This window comes from Engystomops pustulosus, chromosome 3 (assembly GCF_040894005.1).
Source record: "Engystomops pustulosus chromosome 3, aEngPut4.maternal, whole genome shotgun sequence".
NCBI lineage: Eukaryota > Metazoa > Chordata > Amphibia > Anura > Leptodactylidae > Engystomops > Engystomops pustulosus.
This window is the reverse complement of record NC_092413.1, coordinates 122112252-122129618: the sequence shown is the minus strand read 5'-3', so window position 1 is coordinate 122129618 and position 17367 is coordinate 122112252. Positions and strand designations below refer to the sequence as shown.

The window sequence follows — 17367 nt, the reverse complement described above, 5'->3', positions numbered from 1 at the left end:
GCCAAACTTCCCCATTATAGGGGTTTCAAATTTATTATGAGGGTAATATGTATAATCATTAAGTATGGGTTAATCTCAATATATTATGGAAACAATATATATTAATTATGGGAGAGTTGCAATTCATTTTTCGGGCGATCTAAATTACACATACTCTATGACTACATAAAAGAACAAACATTCGGATTGCCTCCATAACTCCATGTTCACTGAACTGAAAGGTTTGTTAGACTTATGGTATGTTCACCACTTGAACCTCACAATGAACAATGATTTTTCTCCAATACAGATGTGAGAATTAGCCTAATTCACAACAAAAAATAATTAATCATAAAAAAAGATGAATATGTGTCAGACTATAATCTTCATGCAAGAGGACCTTCTGACCTATGGGTCTACTAAGTGACGCTCAGTCAAGTCATATGCCCCTTTGGCCAAATTCTTAAAATACTATGTATGACATTGCTTACTTTAAGCAGATGGTTTTTGTGTGATCAAAACAGGGGTATTATGTTTTGAAAAAAAAAGCGACTATGGTTCTAACTGATCCTAAATTATTTGGGTTAAACGTGTGTTGAGATGTTCTTCCACTGCCACCATGACTCATGATACATTTATGGAATTATGATTACCGGTATGTTTTATGTTCTTAGCATATTAGGCTAAGCACATTATCTCTTTTGATACCAGATAATCATTACTTTAGATTGGGTGCATCCCTTATGCTATCTGTTATATTACGTACTCGCATTCCTGCTGGTATTAGTGGAATTGGTTCTCATTTTTTGACATTACTTTTTATGTTAATGTTCTGGACATCCTTCAGAATGTGCTGGGCCTCTTACTTTCATCCCTCTTTATAGTGTGTGGATCCAGCATGATATATCTTTACTTTTTTTATAATGTATACTTATGAAATTATTCTACTTGTGCAATTATATAATGTGGCTCACATACTTTTCATTCAGAGAGATGGTTGATGTCCTTTCAAGATTTTGGGGCAGTTTTATGAAAAGTGTCCTAAGGTAAGACCGAGCAGTTTCCGTGGACCCATTGAAGGATATTTATCAAGTGTTGCAAAGCAAAACCGTGCAGAGTTAGACTAGACAGTCTTATTCTTCACAAGATTCATATAAGTGTCTGCTGCTGGATGAATTGTGACCATTGTACAAGCACTGTCACCTACTGTGTCCACCTCCTTATAGATTGTAAGCTCGTGACCATTATACAAGCCCTGTCACCTCCTGTGTCGTCCTCCTCATAGATTGTAAGCTCTTCTGACCATTGTACAAGCACTGTCAATGAACGCATTTCCCGACATACGTGTATGTCCTATTGCATTATGGAATTATTCATCCAGCATCGAATGCAGTTATTAATCTGGTGCAGAATAGGATTGTTTACTCTGCACTGGTCTAAAGACTGACACAATAATGCGTCTCCCCCAATCGGTTTGAAAAATCTGTAGGGAAAGAGTTGTGTATGCTGCATTTTTTTCTCTTTGACACATTATTTAGGGTAAAAAAAATAGAAATATGAATAATAGGTCAGTATTCCAACAGTGAGAAACGAAAATAGCATATGTACATGAAAAATGCTTGTCTGAATAAGCCCTTACCATTTATGAATCATATGATCAGATAGCTTTGGCCACCTATTACTTATCTCAGTGCTTATGAACGTTGGGAGTATTGAATTGGTTTGGGAATATTGACTGGCTTAGAAAATGTTAGGTGTGAGGTTCAGTGCTAAAGTCCCGTGCGGTAATGGTCAGTGTTATACAAGGTCTATAGGATTGTTGTTTCATAAAGAATACAATAATGTAAAACAACAGACAAGCCATGAATAGTGACTGGCCCACTTCTTAGAATTAGTGGGGAACAGTTATTAAAAGTGTCTTAACCTGATAAATGTGATGCCTAAGTTTACCTAAAGCTGGACTGTAAATCTGTTGGATTTAGGACAGCTCAGTCCAAATTTGCACCTCCAATGTGTTGGATGAATTTTTACACCAGAAAAATGTCCATTTGTGCCAAAAGTGGGGCCCAGGGGCTAGTTAAGACTTCCGTCAGCACTGGGCGGTATAAATGTTATAGCCCCTACAAGTCAGGAATTCACTTCCTACATATGGTACTAGAATAAAGCTTCTTGTGGAATGAAGGATCTGTCCCTTTCACCTGCTTTCAATCTGTGGTTTCAGGACCTTTGGAAGACCTTCACAAGTCCTAGTGTACATGTGTATTGAGAGCAGGAACAGATCCTTCTGGGTATAAAACCTGCTACCGCCCAACCTGCCTATATTATAATCCACTGCTAGTCTGATCCCATTCAGTGCACCAGTTATAAAAGTGTCTTAAAACTGTTCTCTTGATAAATGTGGCTGAAGGCAATTTATAGGAAAAAAATCCAACAGATTTCATACATTTTTGTACATATAAAATTCAGCCAAGAGTGACATGGCTGCTTCTAACCCTTCCCCAGAAACAAAGAGGTTAAAACTGAAGTATTTCTCAGGAAGCAAATCCAGATTTGCTCTGTGAAACCTAATCCTCACTTATTTCACCAAAACATAATGTTATTAAGCAATTTTTCTTTTTTTAATTGAATACTTGAAATCAGAGCTTAGCTGCCTACGGGTGCATGTGCTGTTTGAACAAAGGCCCCATAGTATTAAAGTATGGGGAGATGACAGCAGAGGACATGGCTGGAACTAGGGAATGCCACACGGCCCAAAAGAAATAGCTACTCTGGTGCCTAGGAAACAATTTCTAGAATTGAATTGTTGTACAGGATGGGATGAGGTCCAAGTAACATACTGTACTACTTCCATCTTCTGATTCCAGTGATCTAGACATTGACAGACATGTTTTTACTGACTCTTTCAGGTTTTATGCAATTTTTAACACCGCATGAGAGAAAAAATATGTATGTTATGTAAAAGTAATTGATACTTATTTTATGCACATATTCAGCCCACAGCTAAATAATCTTTTTGAGGGAAAGCTTTTTTATTAGCTCACTTGTCATGTGTCAAAGGTGCTGAGGTAAGGGTAAATGGAAAGGCAAGAAGTTTGCATCTCAGAAGTTTGCATCTTAAAAATTAAGCAACAATTTTTTTGTGAAGGCTACCATCACAAAACATGTGTGAAATTGGGTGTGTTTTTGAATCGGCATTCCTATAGGAATCACCTCTGGGTGAACCTTCAACATCAATTTTTTGTACTGGAAATCCACAGGTTAGTTTACACTGCAGGTTTTCTTCACATCAGGGGGGTTTAGTGTGACTGTATTCATGGGGCCCCAAGGTGGAGAAAGGGCCGCAAGTCACAAAAAACCCTCATCCCTTCCAGGGTGCAGGGAATTCACTATGCACACAGGGCTGAATTATCATTTTGTGGGGGCCCACATAATTTGCCAGTCAGAGGCCCCAAACTTTTTAGTGGTGGTCCTGATTGCTTCTGTGTCTATGTCCCATGTAGACGTTGCCTAAAAGCAGCATTCTAAAAGTTCTAAAAGATATTGTCTATTCCACACATCACAAAATTAGACAATACCATTCATTTTTGTTCATGTTTTTAACTTTTCACTCCCCTTCTCCCAAATGCCAGACCATTTTTCATTTACAAATTTTCTGCAAATAGTACTTCCTAGTGGCACCATTTAATATTGATTTTACTGTACTGGGAAACGGGAAAAATGTGGTTATATTTCCGGAAATTAACATTTGTGCCGTTTTTGTTTTTACGGATTTCACTGTGCATTCCACACTTTCCCTTTATTCTCTGGGTCAGCGTGACTACAGAGATACTAAATTGTAATAGTTTCTATTATGTTTTAATAACTGCATGGAGGGGCCTCAGCAAGTGAGCCTTATTGGATGAGACAGTTGACCTCCATGACCTCATGTGGGATCTGCAATCTGTTGCTATGGCTGCCAGGAGCCATCAGGGTCAAATACAGATCCATTATATTTCCCATAGTAGCATATAGTAACAACAATGAAAGACCGTAAGGGGCCTAAAAATATATACATATTTTTTAAAGTACATTTTAAAAAAGTGGGGAATATCACCCACCATGAATAAATAGAAATATAATCAATAAACATGTTTGTCGTCTCTGCTTTTCAAAATGCCCGATCTGATAAACTACAGCAATAAACTCATAATCTGTCCTTTGAGCCTCCTGTTTTTTTAATCCATTTTGATTAAAAACTACATGCAAAGATTACATAACAATAATTATGAGCCAAGCCATATAAAAAATCAGGAAATCCACATTATACTTCGCCTTTGTATTAGACAGAAGAGTCTTTAATGGTCAGTAAAGAGATCAGCTGTTGTTCAGCAGAAAAATGATTTCCACTTTCACTATGGCCTTTTTTATTCCAATAAATATACATTAATACAAATGAAGCAGTATACCTTCATTTATTACTATTAATACAACGGAAGCATGTAGAATCAGATCGAAATGTCTGTAGAAAGGAAAGAGAAGGGACGTAGAATGCCAGGGCTTCTTTGTAGTCTGTAACCATGGAAATACACTGTTTGTAAAGTTCCTTTATTTCTTATTTTAGCTGCACTGAAGCAATAGAAAACAGACTTTGATAAATAGTTTTCTTAAAATGTCTTGATTAGCTGTCAATATGTAGCGTCAGTTTTATAGTACACCACTTTATTTTGTAACTTTTTGGAATATGTTTTTACTGTCAGGAATAGCAATTAGCAAACCTTTATTTCCATTCTTTTCAGTGTTACCATTCTGTACCAATAAAGTCATACAAATACTTGATATATTATAACCACAAAATGGGATGAACAGTTATTATTTATTTTAAAAGCTTCATTTACTGTGTTTGCAGCATAAATGTATAAAATCACCCATCTTTCTCAGTCATACTACCATTAAATGCATGTTAGTAAATAGCCATTACAGTATTATCACATACATGCCTGTGTGTGCTTGACTAAAATGAAATTACAGCTTGTCCAGGAATAAAAGGAATTCTGCCTAGACAAGGCTGCTGCTTGGGAAACCGTTCTTGCGCACAATACGCTTGTAGGAAAGCCTTTCTTTGACATGTAAATGTGGAGGGTCCTCTGTCCAAGCTTTATAGGATTAGTGCAGAGGGTGCCGCAGATGTCCTTAAGCTTTACCATTCACATTGGCCTTCTTTTACAAGAGAACTTACTGCTCCTACACAGTGATCATCAGAAAACATATATGTAAGTAAAGTAACAATTTGCTCCTCGATTCTCTTTCTCTCTGACATACATTGATGTCCATGTTAAAAGCTCACTTTCATATTAAGTGCCATGTATCGATTTGCATTGTCTGTGTTGCCCAGACAAGCCTTCCTGCATAGAAGCAGCTGGACAAACTGTAAATAAGAAAACATTTAAGATTTCTAAGAACAAATTTATGAATTCTTTGGGATATTATTTTGCATTCAATTTCACAGTGAGTTAAAACAAATTGAAAGTACCTTTACTTATAAGGTAGAATTAAAAGTGGTTGTATAGACATCCTTAAATAGAGAAATGTTCCCAGTTTCCAGCATTGGGACACATTCCATAAATATTTGCACTGAGTGTTTAAGCTTCACATTCCAAGAATACTAATATTTAAAACCTACTCGATTTTCAGGAAACCTGCTTGATAAGCAGTACCTATGAGCTTAGCTAAATATTGCTTCCTAATTTGTGATCTCTTATTTTGAATATCAGAGGTTATTATAGATTGATGCATAATCTAATATATGTTACACAATTATATTCGAAAATGTATCTGTGTGCATATATTCTCTGAAAAAGTGGTAACAATTTTTCTTGTAGGATAGGTAATTTGGTAGTATATTTGCCCCCAGTACAAGCTGGTTCAGTTGGGGGGTGGGTGTGATACTGGGGAGCATTTGTTTTTACATTTTATTTTGGTATGCAAATGATCATCATATTATTTTGCTTGTTTGATAGTAAATAAATAAGGTTAGAAAAGACATCAGTCCATCAAGTCCAACCTATTAAATTATACCACCTTGGTCCAAAAGAAGACAAAAACTCTGCAAGGCTGATGTCATTTGGCTCAAAAGTGATTTTATTGCTTTTCCAGAAGAGCATTTATGCCTCACTTGAACATGTACAAATTGTCGGCCATAACAACCTCCTGTGGCAGAGAATTCCATAGTCTCACTGCTCTTACAGTTAAAGGGGTATTCCAGGAATCGGCATAATTCATATACAAATGGGTACTCAAAATATAAGCTAATGTGTAATTAGTTTTGCTCACCTTAGCAGAAAATGCTGATGACATAGACTGTAATGAAGAATTAAAATGCTACTGGCCCTTTAATCAGTCCGTTAATTTCCTCCGTGCGGTCCGTTGCAGAGCGGACACAGGACAGAAGATGGCTGTTGGTCACATATCCACATCACATGTCCTGCACCTGCCTGGGCAGGTCATGTGATCACCACTATGTTTGGCTGTAGTCGGTTGGTTGCAGGGCATCCAGTATGGCCAGTGTTGTGGTGATGGCAGTTACACATCATTACTATGGTAACAGAGCAAGAAAACCTGTTACATCATCACTGGGAGCAGAGCATAAGAGGGAGTAGGCGTTACTGAGAACTAAGGGATCTTGGGACTTGTAGTTTCCAGTGGCAGCCATCTTAGTGATAACTCCACCTACTTTAGAGAGGCCATAAATTTTGTAAATCATAAAATCAAACTATTTAAGCTCCGTTTTGTGAATAATGACATAGAGTATTGTTGTACTCGTTTATTTATATCATCATGGGTTTTTGTGTCTGACGTTCATGTTCCCGGAATACCCCTTTAATAATCCCCGTCTATGGGGATGGTAGAACCGCTGTCTCTCCTCTAGGCCTAGGTATGCTCTTTGGAGAGATCCAAGTATAGTAATCTGTCATTGTATTCTAGTCCCTCCATTCTCCTAATAATCTTGGTTGCTCTCCTCTGCGCCCGTTCCAGTTCTATCTCCTTTTTATACTCTGGTGCCCAAAACTGTACACAATATTCCATGTGTGGTATGACCAGTGATTCGTATAAGGGCAAAACTATGTCTTTATCTTGATAATCTATGCCTCTCTTGATACATAATCAATAATTGTATTTGCATTCGCAGCAGCTATAATATTAAGTTTACCATCCACCAATACCCCCAAGTCTTTTCAGCTTCATTTTTACCAAGTAATAATTGTGTGAGCAAACAAAAAGAATCCATTTTGGAGAGCATGTAAACTGGAACTTTTGTAAAGGGAACCATGCCATCATGCAGCTGGGATTGAGGGCTCCAAATATTTTTACCTTAATTCTGTCAGTTGCTGGGTTCCCATGATTCCAGAGGAACAGGTGGCGGGGTCTAGTGTCCTGAGTCCAATCTGACTCTTCTCTTCATATGTACGTGCCTAGAAATGAGGTTTACTGACCTAAAAGAGGTATTAATGTTATTGTGTGTTATTTGAAAAGTTATACAATTTTGCAATATACTTTCTGTATCAATTCCTAAGGGTTTTCTAGATCTCTGCTTACTGTCATTCTATAGAAAGCTTTGATGTTTACTGCCAATGGACAGGAATCTGACCCTGGTCACACAGGTGCACGGCCTGTCAGTATCGCAGAGAGCATTCGGAGCTGTGTGTTTTATCGAGCTCCTGTATGACTGATCAGATTTCTGGAAGTAAACATAGAAGATTTCTATTGAATGACTGCAAGCAAATATCTAGAAAAGTGTATAATTTTTCATTATACATCAAAAATATTTATTTGCTGAAATAGGACTACCCTAGAACTTTACTGTGCAAATGCATTTGCCAGACTCCACTGGTCTCAAGAAACTGAGGAATGCTGTAACCGACAGGGGGCCTAAACCTTTTGGTTGATCCCCTTTAATTTATTTTTATCTTTCTGCTAAATATTAGCAGTCTTTTATAGTTACTTAACCCCTTCACATATTCACATATGATGTAATTATAAGTTGTGAGAAGTGCCTTCTCCATTCAGGGTAAGTTTCTGCCTAATTACATAGCATAAACTGGTTGTCCATGCGTTAAAAAAAATATTTATCAGGCCTGGGGGAAGGGGAGCAATAAAACAATAAAAATTTAATCCTTACTTCGTCTAGTACTTCTGTTGTCCTGCAATGGTGCTGTGTGACAGTTTACAGAGGCAGGGGCTCCCATCCGACCACTTCTGCATGCCTGATAGACATTGAAAATGATGCTGTATCAGGTGCATGGCTATACACGGATAGGAGTGCCAAGCTCTGTTAATAAATGGGTACAACAGTGACAGGCAGTGCCGCGGGACAATGGGGGGGCTGGAGGAAGTAAGGGTAACATTTTTATTGTTTTTATAGCCCCACCTCCCCGGCATGATGAACATTTTTTTGTGAAGCCTGCTGTTGAACCCAACCACAGCACCCAAACATTGGTGGCACATGTGTGCAGCCATATTTGCTCACATCAGTGCCCCTCTGATCAGTGCCCTCCATGAAAGTTAAATTTTTACTTCTTTAATCTGATAACAGCTAATGTAGAACATCATGTGAACACAGCCTCATACTCCCACTCTCAGGTCTTTTTCAGCTATGAGCCCCTGAACTTGAAGAGGAGTTTGAAAACTAAAATGGTATTATTGTCTGTTATATAATGAAATAAATGGAAAAGGTAGCAGACCATGCCAAACGTGGTGCTCAATGCACATCACAAGTGCGATGATCTATGTGCATCGGTGTTTATTAAGAGGTTGATGGTCAGGGGAGACAAAAGTTGGCATTTGCTCTGTGTGGCTTTTCCCAAGGGAAGGTTGAGGATGATGCAAGGTGTAAGTGGCACTATAAACAGGAGGAGCTGAGGAATATGGAAGGAAACTCTCTGGGGGAGCAGTGGGGAGGGGCAGAGGGTCTATATGCCATGGGATAAGGTGGGTATGATTCAGAAGTGTATGCATATTCCATTGCTGCACTTATCTTTCATGCACAAATAGCTGTATTTTGAATGTTATGTGTGTTTTCTAGTTTTTCTACTTGTTGTTTAGGATGTGACGTTCACTGTGACAGAAGTATTTTATGGTGTTTGGTTCCAGCATATGTTCTATGTTCTTTTCTATATATACTTTCTTCATGCTAAAGTTTTGCCATCTTCAACACATCACCCACGTACAGCAGCTTTCATTGTGCTCTTGATGGCCATGTGCTATGACTAAGAAACCCAGGAGGCAGACCATAACATCAGGCATTTCTCCTTTCTTCCAGTAACCATGGCAATGAAAAGCAAGTTCACTGCTAAGGCTCATCAGGTTTCAAAACAACATTCGGAACTAAAGGTGCAATCCTACATTCACTGTCACCCTGTAACTTTAATGATTAAGCACATTACGTCCTGCCAACTGTATTTTTCTCATCAGGCCTGGCTTCACACATTATGGACAAAATGCTTGTAGAATCTGCGGAGATTTGGGTGGAGACAATTGATAGGAAGTTAAGAGTAGCTACTGGATAATTAACAGGGAATTTGTTAAAGGTACAGTACAGAGAAATATAAATAAAGGGTAAACTAATTGAAAGAAACATAGGGAATATACAGGTAAGGAGGAAGTACCTAAATAGCCGTGTGTGTACAGATCAAGAGAATGGCACCGCTTTTAATTTCAGCTGTAATCTCTGTAATCATCCTAGTGATTCCCACTGGATAGATAGTTCAGTGTCGTTAGCGGATCAAGACCGCAAGTACTTAGGCGCTTGGATAACTAGAGGAGACGCCCCCATATGAATTAAGTGTTTTGTTGACAGTAGGGAATGGAAGGTCGTAGAAGGGGTTGTCAATTCTCATACCCACTTAGCCTACTAGTGGTTGCTAACCTTATGACACTAAGTGGTAACCAATCATCTGGAGTTACACTTATGATACATGATATGTATGAATTGTACAGATACTGTAACGTCCGTACCTAAACGTTGCTCTTTCCGCAGTTGGTAGAATAGATGGCGTTTATTTGTGTGTTAACTGTGGCTTAGTGCTTGTGTTTGGATTAACTGAGCCACACCCTGCTCCTTGCATTTCGGCCCTGCCCAGCAAGGGTTACTAGCCTGATGGACAGTTCCCCCAGTGTGCTGCTGGAGGCATGTCCGGGAACGGCCTTATATACCTGCCTACTCCCATCATACCTTGCTCAGTTAGGTTCCTGATAATGGTTTCGCCCTTATCAGGGTGGTTTATCTGTTTTAGGCAGGGCCTTAGCCCGCAGGGATGTCGCAGGGTGAGTTTGCCACCACTTACGTAGTCTGACAGCTAGCGCCAAGCCTGGTTGGAGTTGCGTGTTTGCTGGACAGGTGCTGACAGATACCTTCTCCCATCCTCTCTTCCTTAAGTCCCGGCCACCATGATATGAAGCTTTTCTAGTTTATTTGGCAATAAGCAACAAGTTAGATTGGGCACAGATACACTGGGGTATATCCACCCAAAGATAACCATAATACTTAACCTCATAGGACAGTTAATATACTGAGTGATATATTATCAGTGTTGATAAAGGGACTTACTATATAGGGGCACACAGCCATTTGAGATTTGCTGGAATTTTACTGCCCCCCTTGTTGTTGCTAAGAAATGGAGCAACCCAACCACATATAGTCTTATATAGAATTGTTTTGTATTAGAGATAAATTGCACCAGAATTAGATGATGCAAAGAGTTGGAGAAGGGTGGTGACAGTAACAGTTTACATAATTCCATCTTTCTTGTGTTCGAGTTTCCAATATTGTACCATCAATTTCAAGAACATTGACATGTATACGTGTCACCTCATTGGTAAAGAGCAGCCTCCATTGTGTAGTATTCACATGTGCTCTCTACTCTGGAGTCATTCTAAAGGACATTCTACAAGTGTAATGGCGTAATTTATTAAATTTCACACTGTGTAGAGTATAGATTCAAACACAATTACATTGGTTACTTAGGAATGGTGAGGCCAAAGAGAAACTTCCTACCACACCAAAATTGTTGGAGTGGCACCTATTACAGGAAGCCATGCTGGGATCTAGAAAAAAAGAATGGAATCATGAAAAGAGTCAGAAAAAAGAACGAAAACCTAATGGTTACAAACATTGAGATGGGTCCACATCTGGAGAACCACATAGGAGAAAGAACCTTTCTGTTGACAAGGCATGAGAGGAGAGCCATATGGTGGCTTAATTTTGAAAAATGCCATTCTGGGGATACATGACAAGGGGGCACCATTAGAAAATGGATAGGACGTCATGATGTCTGAGAGTGAGGACAGTATAATGATGTGTGTGGGGGTTGGGATGAAGTGTGTGTAGCATCGTTACTGTTTGTTTCATTATTACTAGTTTGGTTTGGGTTCATTATAATACTCTGAATTGATAATGTGACCTGGCAAAAATACATAAAAACAAAATCTGGGGTTTGTTGTTTTTTCATTTTTGGGGCTATAAATGTGTGTTGATACCTTAAGAGACTTTATTCTGCATTCTGTATATTTTTTTCCTTAGAGCAAACCAGCCCTTTAAAAGATAATTTTCCAGTGCAAAATTGGGTGGTCTTCTCAAAGAAGTTGCTTCCAACATTGGAATCCACTTTCTTTTAGCATTACTGAAGAGCTTGTCTTTTCAAATAACAAATTTTAAGAAGCTTGGAAGATAAATTAATTCAAAAGCGTTTGTGTCCTTTTCAACTTCAGTGTTCTACACTGAAATGTGGATTGGAATAATTTTGTGACCTTCTGCCAGAAAAAATAATATTTGCCAGGCATTAGCTTGTCTCCTTGTTATGCTAGTAACACAGAAAGACTAAGGAACATTCGACCATGGCACTTTAATGGTTAACAGGCGTGATTGGTATCATCCCCAATCATGGGTGTTATGGCAGGCAAGCTCCACCATGTGCCTTCCCCATACAGCACTAATGACCAACATACATGTATGGCGCGTACCATTTAAAGGTTAAAAAATTAAGCTAAGGAAGTTTCATCAACGTTATGTGTAGAACTAGATTCTTCTAACTTTTTTTTTTTGCTGTTGCTGCAGTTCTCTCCTGCCCCTGCACGAATCGCAGGCCAGAAGCCTGGGGTAAAAGACAGAGGCATTACTTCTCTTGTATTCACTATATCGTGTGGAACTGGTGCTATGTAGGGAATAGAGGAACTCCTGCTGTCTCTATTAGCCCTGGCGCTCAGTGAGCAAATAACCCCTGCCCTTTTAGGGAGTTTTCTACCCCAATAATCTGATAGATGCCCCAGTTTCTGTTGAAAACAGTGTGGGGAACATATTGGGGCACATTTACTAAGGGCTTTGCGCTACACTTTAGTTGGACCATTCACGTTCTTCATGGTTAAAACGGCTTTCACAGGTATTTAAGAAGTGTGAGTTCTGCGATTGTGGTGCACGTGATCCCTTTGTGGCGTATCTGCGTTGGCTTCTATGTGACAAAAATTAGGGGGGTGCCGTCGGTTGGTCCGACTGATTTGGACTGAGCACCGTATTTAACTTTGAAATTGTGTTGCACGTCCTATGCTAGAGGTGCACCACAAAAAAGATTGTGAACCCTGTCGACCACAGCAGGGAAGCGGCACATTCATGATTTCAGGCACACCATCTATAGTGCAGCTATTCACTAAGATCAACAATACACTTTGAGTGAACTCGAGCAGCATTGTTAGTAAATGTGCCCCATTATGTAACAGATGCACACATTCACATATAACTACCATAATAAAAAAAAAATATTATATCTCAATAGAGAATTTAAAAAAAACCATTGCATCAGGGTCCATGCAACAGTACAGTGAAGAGATCTCACACACCTGCACGCTCCAAATTGAGCTGCAGTCCTGAACTATATATGCATTTTTCATATTCCTGCTGCTACTAACTATACTCACAAAGGTATAGTTACATAGCTTTCCAGGACTGGCTAACATTTACTGCAGCTATGAATGGCCAAAACAGCTGATGAATTCACTTTAAAGAAGCGAAATAAAAAAAAACTAAGAAACTATGTTTCTACATATTGAACAAAATATAGGGCGTCTCAAGTGACACTCCCCCTGCAGCCTTTAAAGTTGACTCTTTACATTTCTCATTTTCACATGACTTTGGAGGAGATTATTTATAGGTAAATTGGGGAGATTTCACATAAAAGTGGGAATTCCAGAAAGGACATTTCATACTCTACCTGAGGGAAATATAGATATTTTGGGTAAAAACTGGTGACGGAGTAGTAAGTAGTTTATATTTTAGTATAGAACATAAGATGAACTGCGGTAGCTACTTGCGTTTGTCGTACTATTTTCCTATGTTTAATACAGTAAAGCTGTGTTCAGTGGATCTTCACAAATGTTGAACTTTTTATTACTACATACATTCAAATGGGTTCCTAGCCCTGCAAAATTAAAACTTCACTGTGTGGAAAATGTCCTCATTAGAAGCCCCAAAAATATTTTTTCGACACAATCCGCACATATCATTTGAATATCCTTTTGTTATAGGAGCTTTTTATTTGGCTTCCTTCCCATGAATGCCTAGTAAAGAGAATGAGTGGGAGTGTGAGGTCTGCAGAATTCAGCCATCAATTGTGACCAGCGAATGCTAACCTATTGACCTTAAATAATTTACCATTCCAAAAATGACCTCCTAGGAGGTTAGCAGATGGCCAAGCACAATAGATTATTTGTGGGTGTGGGCCTGGATAAAAGTAGTTGGAAACCCATATATACACACTGGTACACAAATATAGCTTACAGTTTTTTCATGTGTTTTTCATTGAAATAAATAACAGTACAAGATAAACAAGTCAGTAGCTAGCACCTTTTTCCTAGGCTACTGTCTCTGATTTTGGGGGTCTGGAATATTTGGATAAATGTGAAGAAAAACAACAGTATACCTTTTTATTCTTGAAATGGCTATGAACCATATATATGTCTTCTCAGGCACATAACAAAAAATCGTCACCCTTGTTAACATCTAGCATCTAGTAAGCCGATCAATACCATTCCAAGGCTTTTCCAGAAAAAATATGTTAATATGCAGATCATTGTTATTCTCTACTAAACATGATCCATTGACTGCTTAAAATGTATTTTTAAATATTACAAGACTCCAATAAAAATTTTGGATTTACTAAGGAGTTACAACTGTCATGACTGCCGATCTTAATTGCTCATACAGGATACTGCAATATTATGAGGACACTGAAGATTCCGATGGGTCTGATGGGACCAGAACCATAATCCTATGATCTCCCATTAAGCAGTTAGCAAAACACTTGCACACATTGCAAAAATATGAGGTAAGGTGAACAACCCCTTCATGGCATCCTCACATCCCCCAAAGTAGTGTCCCCCATGCACCCCTAATGTGTTCCCCTTCACAATGTAAAATTAGAAATAATACATTTCTTGTTCTCAGTGTCTTCCCACCATATAAGACATATGAGACTGTGGCTAAAAGATTAGACCCTGGATCTTTTGACCTAGCGACTCCCAGTATCAAACAGTATGGAGTTGCCCACAGTTGTCAGCAGGGCTGAACTTGTGTTGGCCATTCTGCCCTGGCTGGGAACCCTGGGCAATTGCCCACAAGGGTCTTCCTTTGGAATACGGTGCAAGTTGCACAAAAATATGAGGGCAACATTTGACCCAACTCATATGTAGTAGAACAATTTACCGAAATTATCAAGCATTGCTCTTTCTAGTGATCCGGTGTATACAAAGGCAGACGATCCTCTACTGAACAGTGAATGAAACTTGCATATGTTGAGACAAAGTGCAGCTGAATGGGCAGGGGTTCCATAGCTATAGCAAATTAATATTGGGCAATCTTGGTGGGTCCCTCTCGCCAAGAGAAATATCTTTGAATGCTGACCATTTAGAAATATAAATGCATTTGGGCTCCTATGTAAGATAGAAACCCAACAAATTAAATCAGGCCAAACCCAATCTGTGAAGTGACCTGAGCAGAAAATTCCATTTAATGGATTCAAAAGCCTTGGCAGGAGTCCAAGGCCATATCCTCATCATAGTCTGTTCCAAATTCAGTGTTCTCTGTAAATTATCTATAGTAGAAATTATCCAGATTGGTCCTTGTGTATAAGGGATGTCATGACTTTTAAGATGGGACACCTGGACCTTAGTGAGCAATGTGTAGTCTTTTTTTAGCAGAGAAATGGGCCTCTTAGATCCACAATCTTGTGGATCTTTTCAACAGGATGATAATGCTAGAATCATAAAATAAGTAATTTAGGCACTTCTAATTTAAAAAAAAAGTCAATTAACACTTTATGTAAAGCAGCTAGTATGTCTTCCTAGTATTTAAAGATGACCGCAAGAGGCAGGCCATCAGGGCCAGATGCCTTGCCTCTAACCATATCCCTAAAAGCATCCTCTAGCTCTGTTAGTGAAATAGGGGCTTCTAAGTAGACTGATGTAAGACTGGAACAAGAGAGATTAGATAGATACTTTATTTGGGCATCAGTTTTGTACGTGTGAACTTTACAGGTGATAAAAGGTAAATACCCCAAGTATCTGAGAATTAGAAGTAAAAGCAAGAGTGGTTTGAGAATCAGTGTTTCAGTGAATGAGATATGTCAGTAAGCTGCTGAATTAAGTGCCCCCTTCAAAGTACTTCTGGCTGGTAAAGATTTTAACCAATTTTTCCCTTTCCAAATATTAGCAAATGATGTACTGCCTGCCCTGTTGTAGCCATGCCTGCCTATTCTCAGGTGTTGGGTAAGCTTCAGAAGCAGCCGCATAGATCCTTCCTTAAGGTGTTCCTGTAATAAGAATGATTATTATAAGGACAATTAGCTGAAATATATTCCACTAGTAATGCTGGGGTTCAGTTATTAATGGTCAGTTATTCATGATAGCCCCTCTGAAAACTAGGATCAGCATCTCAGAATATTACAATAATGGTTGGAGTATGGTAAGAGGGACTTCTTGGTAAGTGTTCCACAGACTGGACAGAAAGCTGTGAAGTAGGGTTTCTACCAGGCACATTAGGAATCATCAAACACAATGTCGCGCTTACGGACACTGTGCAAACCCCTGGGTCAACTGGTTCTCAGAAACTGTGTTAAATAATACTCTAAGGAAAGAGAGATCAGATTTCCCATCCACTGACTCTGACCCAGACAGACGGGGAAATGGTACAAAAGTATATAACATACTTGAAGTGCCTGAGCTCCAGTGTAGGCATGCATATTATGATTGTAGCGTGTATTCCACAGGCTGTAATGACTGGGTTTCTCGATTATGGTGTCAGGCAATAGCAAGGAGTCACTTCATTGTAACAGGCTCTATGAGAAATATAACTATAACATTGGCAAGGCCAAATATGTTGGGTAACACTTGCCCAGACCAAGATGAAATCAGAAAAAATGGTAGGTGTACACCCATTGCAGAAAACCTGGTCATGAAGTGTAGGAAAGATGCTCTTTATCCATATCTGCAGGGGTTAGCATCTTGGCAGCCACAGCCAGTCATATATCCAGTTGTCTTCATCTTGGGGATTATCAAATAGTTCTGTCCTCTGGCAGCAGGGATGGCCATTGAGTAGTAGGATCTCTAGATCCTATGTGTTTTATTATTTTTCCAATAAAAGAAGCTCTTGTATTTCTGTAATGTTGCATAGAAATCGGGAAAGAAAGAGACCCTAGCATTTTGATGCTTCTTATCGTTACTGGATCAGCCCCTTCTGTGCATTCTAGAAGGTCCAGTATGTGAACATTGTTTCGGCGTAGCAGATTCTCCAAGACATTCGATTTCTACACCCATAGCTTGGCCACCTTTTGCAGGGAACACAACTGTGTTGGCATTGGGATATAACAACTGATGAAATATGTGCTTCATTCTCTGTAATATGGTCTATACATATTTCCTCAATTTTGGTTGATTTTGGCTATGCCTCACCCCATCCAAATCATTCACACAACTAAGCAAGCACACTTTTGTGTCCCTAAGAATATCTAATACTATTCAAATCAAACTCAGTGTTCACTTCATTATCTCCCAAAAGCACCACCAGACCAAAATGAGTTGCTCAACAATGAGCATCCCATTGTACTACCATTCTTCAGAGCACTGGAGGTGATGAAACTGGGGATGAAGGAATAACTGTGACCTCTGCTGAGCCCCACACCTTCGCCTATTAAAGTGATTTTGTTGATATTGAAGAACCTTTGATTATCGATGTTGCACTAAGAAGTTAGGCGTATGTTATAACTGACCATGCTAATGGTGTTTTTCTCAGTTCCTGAACTAATGCAGTGTCCACTCTAAGACTGCTTTGTACTGATAACCTTCTATCCTTCCGCCCCAACCCCCCCCCCC

General features: G+C 39.0%; 1 protein-coding gene across 7 annotated transcripts in view; it reads left to right on the top strand.

Annotated features, from left to right (window-relative positions):
- ANKRD6 (ankyrin repeat domain 6) overlaps window positions 1–17367 on the top strand; it is a 106853-nt gene that overhangs the window by 27796 nt on the left and 61690 nt on the right. Inside the window, exon 2 of one of the 7 annotated variants that reach the window (XM_072141956.1) lies at window positions 14207–14327. The exons of 5 other annotated variants lie outside the window; for them this stretch is intronic. The gene's annotated coding sequence lies outside the window, so the exon portion shown is untranslated. Of the gene's footprint in view, window positions 1–5117; window positions 5229–14206; window positions 14328–17367 lie in introns of those variants that run through there. One more of the 7 variants, XM_072141957.1, reaches the window with a different exon arrangement.